The sequence below is a fragment of the Condylostylus longicornis genome, unplaced genomic scaffold, assembly GCF_029603195.1.
Source record: "Condylostylus longicornis isolate FDR11 unplaced genomic scaffold, ASM2960319v2 ptg000034l, whole genome shotgun sequence".
NCBI classification, from domain to species: Eukaryota; Metazoa; Arthropoda; class Insecta; order Diptera; family Dolichopodidae; genus Condylostylus; species Condylostylus longicornis.
In genome coordinates, this window is record NW_026578003.1 from 1,697,073 (window position 1) to 1,703,072 (window position 6,000).

The following is a 6,000-nucleotide window of genomic DNA, read 5'->3' on the forward strand; positions in this document are numbered from 1 at the left end:
AATACATATTGAATATTACAAGTAAATACAAAATGTTTGAATGAATGTGCATATAATCATTCATCTCTTTCCTTAACACCCTTTTCACAAATTCATCCCTTACTCACTTTCTTTTTCTCTTCTTCTTTTTTTCTTTTTTCACTCAAATCTCATTTCATTACATTGTAAATTTTTTACTCCGTTTGAAATGATTTAACCCTTTTCTTTTCCATATTAAAATAAAATAAAAAAAAATTATAATAATAATTGAAATAAATAAAATAAAAATTTTTGAATTCATGTTAATGCTTTTAGATTACAAAAGTCAAAACCCGAAAAAAACTTTATATTATATGTGTATAAGAGTCAGTGTATTTCGAGAGAGTGAAATAAGAGAAAAAACAAAACAAAGAAATAAACAGAGAAAAAAACATACCAGAAAATTACAGAATTTTCGAAAAAGTAACAAGAAATAAAACAAAAAAAAAAAAATAATAACAACAAAAATTAAATTGAAATTTATTTTAAATATTTACAATTCACAATTCAACAATATTTTTCATTTGTAAATTAATTTAAAAATTCCTTTGAAATTATTCTTATATTATATTACACATACTTACAATAATAATTACATTAAAATGTACAAATATATAGCACATACCGGCACATATATCATATATATCATATATTATATCATATACGAATATGCAATTTATAAATATACAAAAAATATACATAAATAATTAAATAAGAATGTAGTTATTTTAAATAATAATAAACATTAATTTTACAGAATGCTTAGGATTTTTCTCATTATTTCTCATAATTTAAATAGAACAACGCATAGTAAATCTTTATTATAACAGAAACTAAATTCAGAAAGAAATGCCAAGAATACAAAAGCGAATATTTTAATGCGGGATTTAGAATAAAAAATCGATCTGTTTCATTGTAAGAGAAGAACTTTCTTTACTTATTGTACTGAAATTCGAAGTCATGATAAAATTGCATATACGCAGGAGTTAGCAATATCATTTATTTATATACTAATTTGAATTTAAATCTAATACAATTTTTCAATAGCTAGTTATTTCCTCAACTGCTAAGAAAATTATAGGTTGTAAATAAATATTTTTTATCAGTATTTTAAACAAATAACGAAAAATTGCATATATATAGGAGCAGTTGAGGCTTTATATGCAAACGTTACATTTACAACAATGGTACAATTTTTTTTTTTGTGATCAATAATGTTTTTTGTCACAAAATACAAGAAAATAACAGAAATATAGGGATCAATCGTTATATTTTATTACTTACATTTGATAGAGCTCATAAGCAAAAATGTTCCGTAAAATCTCGCCTATACTGAGACAATTTAGAGAGTTTACAATTAATTTTTAACAAGAAGTTTACAATTAATTTAACTTGAAAGTTATGATATGTTCTCCTAGGAATAGTTGTATCCAGCGAGCCCTTTTGTCACAAAGCACAATGTTCGTCAGAAATAGAAAAGTTGTTTCATATACAGCGAGGACAAAAAAAAAGAACAAATATTTTTCGAACCAATATTGTATTTTTCTAAATAATTCACCATGTCCAAAAAAAAAACAACATTACATATTAATATTATAATATATACAAAGCATTATACAATTTACATACATAAACTGTTATACTGCATTTAAATATTGTACATGACACATGTACCAACATAATTATAGTTATTTTACGTTTTCTTTTCCTATATTTCTTTTTTCATTTCCACAAAATTTAACCATTTCTTCAACCCTGTCCAGAACATACCGTTCTAACTAACTTTTTTTTTTATCCTTAAAAATTATAATTAAATTCATGCAAGCTCAAACAATAACATTCCCTCATGAATGTGTAATATAACAGAAATTATTATTAAATATAAATTCTGTAACTGACTACTGTGATGTCTATCATCTCATATATAGAATGACTCCAAAAAAAAAAATTTTCAGTATTAAGAGTAAATTTTTTTTAGGTATGTTCCTATACGTGTGTATAATGTACATAATTGTTAACAAGATCTAAGCTTTTTAACACAACATCATATTAACATTATAATATTACATACCTGAGCACAATCTATGTTATGAAATGTATATATTAGGTAGAGCATAAGTCGGTCATACATGTAGAATCTGTGTATATTTATGATATGTATATTCTTACGCTTGCACCATACTACCCTTATCACTATATAATATGCTGAAATTGAATGAAATTTCATTGAATACTACAGCATGCATAAATCAATGGGTGCGTTTCTTATAAAAGTATCTATCCAAGACTCAGTGGGAATCGTTTGTAAATGGAATTTGACATTTATTTTCCATTTAAAAAATCAAAGCCATCTGCTGGAACAAGTCTGCACTATTACTCTTCTCAAAAATCTCAAAAGAACTTTTATTGCAATTTTATAGGCATGGAATATTTCTTATTTAGAGTGTAACACGTTCTAAGAGTAGTATAGTAGTATTCTCTGATTAATTAATCATTACCGTTACTTTTTTTCACACAAAATAAAAGAAAAATTGAACCTGTATTAGGATTTGAATTGACGTTAGCTTTGTTAATTGCAGTTATATTTTTTTCAATTAGACAACCTCATATCTTTTAAAAACAAAACAAAGATGCCAACTATTTAAAAAAATGCCAACATAGAGCTGACTAATGTTATACAATTTATTAAACGTATTAAAGAAATCTTTGAAAATTGTAAATGAAAAACATATTATAATTGTTAGGAAAGCCAACTAATAGTAATTGGGGTAGTACTTAATCTACTATACCCTAATAATATAAATAGCGTACTCATAACACCAACTTTCTTCTTTCCATACTTTTTTTAATAAAATTAGAGAATTTAAGGAAAAGTATAATACATACGACACATAGGTATAAAATTATTATACATACAGACATATGTAAGTATATAAAAATTCTGTTCGTAACTGTAAATGATTTTTATTTTTTTATGTAGAATTATAATATGCATGTAATGGGTACTCTTATATAAACAAAATATGAGAAAAAAGCAACAAGGAAGAGAAAAAAAAACAAAATCTTAATAATTTTCCTTCTCATCCTCCTCAGGGACCCATTCTGATGGGTTGATTTTTTTCTTGTTTTAAGTAAATTCATTATAAACCTAATTAAAATTTAAACTAAACATGAAGGCAAAACAACAAAATAAAAAATATATAATAATAATAACTGGATATGTAAGTATGTATGTATAAGTGAATATTATATATTGTGTACAGAAATGCAAGAGGAACACAAAATTACGAGTATTAAAAAAAAGGAAAGAAAAGAGAAAAAAAACACGGTCGAATGAGAAAGTTAATTGTTTGAGTTAAATTTTATTTTCATTTCTTATTATTCTTTTTTTTTTTTGTTTTTATTTCAGTAGATTGCATGCCCTCTATGTATGACGTATGAATGCACAAATATATATTACGTAATATATTCTGTGTAATTAAAAATATATTTGAATGGGGTATTTTGTATGTGACAGGATAAAAAGGAATATAAACATTGGATGATAAAAGCTTTAGGATAAAAGAAATTAACTGAGATCTAATATACGTACATATATGGTGATGGGTAACCCTCAAAAGATGGAACGGTAACTGATTTAATTTAAGATTTAATAATTATATATATATATATATATATGTATAAAAGTAATAATTATAATAATTATAAGCAAGTTGTTTATTAAAAAGAATTTTTTTTTAATGAAAACCAAAAATGAAAAAGTGAAATTGGAGGTATATTTAATATACCGTTGAAAAAATGATACGAGACTAAATTCAGTATTAGACAGTATAATCGGCAATTGATTTTCCTAATATATAATTTATTCCTGGAAAACTGCCAGAAGCTATCAAATAAAGTTACGCTTTTGTGGAAGTCGAAAATTTAAAATTGATTTGAGCCAGACATTAAACGATACCCGTGATAATAAATTCAGATTTAAATCGATTAACCATAAAAGTAAGATGAAGTATCAAGTCCCGCGGTTAAGACCTTCATTATAAATATATGCAGTTTATTCATGTCCTTTTTAATAAGAAAAAAATTATTATTAATTTTTGGAACGAAAACTTTTAACTCCAATTTCTTCAAATTCGTACTAAAAAAATTATCGTACGTCATAAAAATTCATTTCTTTCTTTAATAAATTTCTTTATTAAAAAGCTAACCTTGATATTTAGTTAAAATTTTTTTATAGGGTTTAAAATTAAGAAATAATTTCACAGACTTCATTTAAACATAAACAAAAGTGAAAGAAAAACTGGTAGTATGTGTATGGTATACACATCCTGCTATACATACAAAAATGTTATGCAAACATAAGAGTTTGAAAAGACAACACACATTAACACTCAAAGTAATATAGGAATTCCTCTAGATTTTAATATTTTATGAAGGATTATGACGTATGTTATGCGAAATCCTCATAAATTTTTACGAAAATGCAATTATTAATGAAAACCAGAAAAAAATTATAAATAGCTAAATTAAAAACATTTTTTTATTTGTTGAACCCTTTGATAATTTTTTTGATATTTACGGTAAGGGATATTAAAGAAAATTTTATACAATCATAATGATTCATATATTCACTACACAGTAAAATTACGTAGATGGAATATGGTATAGAAACCATATAAAAAAGAAATTCAACACGTGTTTGAACAGAAGAAGAAATTTTGAAGACGGTACTGTTTGAGGCATGATTTTTAGTTTATGGAAGGTAGTCAAGATCAAGGTAATAGTAAAAATATTGTTATATATGTTTGTATATATTCCACTTGACCAATGACACAGTGATTACTGCACCGGTCCTTTAACTGACGGGGATCTTGGTTTCAAAATCTGGTCAAATTACTATAAAAATTGTATTCAATAGATTATATACATCTCCATATATATTACATAATTAATTACCATATTTACATAAAATTCAATATTGAATTGCAGTAAAAATAAAACAATAAATATTAATAACCGTACATATTAAATGTAGGTAGGTAGGTCGCAACCCATCTAATTAAAACACCATTAATGTAAGAAATTGGGGCATGGTTGTTTACGGTATCCATACACAAGGCCTAAATTTCTTCCAAGTCTTAAGTAGGGGAAAAAATTTGTATTCTTTAAAGTTATGTATATATGTAATACTAAAAAACAATTGAAGGTGTGCCAAAATGTCCCAGAATCTCACCATGCACAGTCTTTTTAAAATTCTTCGGAATAGTCATATTTGTTTTACACGAGTCCTAAATAATCATGAGAGCTTCGACTCATTCAGCAAACCTAATATTCAGCAACTCATTCAGAGAGTTTTAATTCCGGCATTATTATGACACAACATCAAATAATCAGTAAAACTTCTCTAATAAATTTTCATTTATTTTGTATTCTAGTCTACTGAATTTTTTAAAATGTTTTTTTTTTCATTTCGTAATTAATAATTATTATAAAGTATTTACCTTATAATTTTATCTTAGTTCAATCAACGCCATCTTAACGTTGTTATACAAATCATTATATCTAAAAATAAATAGAAAAAAATATACATTAATATTAATTGGCAAAATAAAATTCTAATATTTTAGAAACAATATTTAAAATTAGATTTTAGTTGTACGAGTAGCTCTAAAGTTATTCCAAATTTTAATTATGTGTCAAATTTAGAGTTCTTTCTTTATAAAATATGAAACCAAAATAATTTTACCACCAAAAATATTTATTCTTAATTATTTTACAGCAAATTGTTTCAACAATTATTTTATGTAATTTCAGCATAATATTATAGCCAATATCTTGGATTTCCACCTCTCTTTATATGTAAAATGTTATAAAATAAATGAGCTGCCTTTTATAGAAATAGAATAAGAGATACAGATGCAACGAAAAATCACACGCATACTGAAGCGCATTCTCTTTAATTTTAAATATGTCATTAAAAAT

At 24.6% G+C, this 6,000-nt stretch overlaps 1 protein-coding gene across 1 annotated transcript in view; it reads right to left on the minus strand.

Annotated features, from left to right (window-relative positions):
- The window catches only part of LOC129608757 (GATA zinc finger domain-containing protein 14-like), a 50,422-nt gene extending 44,842 nt beyond the window's left edge, over positions 1 to 5,580 (minus strand). The window contains exon 1 of the mRNA XM_055520454.1: positions 5,520 to 5,580. The gene's annotated coding sequence lies outside the window, so the exon portion shown is untranslated. The remainder of the gene's footprint in view (positions 1 to 5,519) is intronic.
- Positions 5,581 to 6,000: the final 420 nt, after the last annotated feature.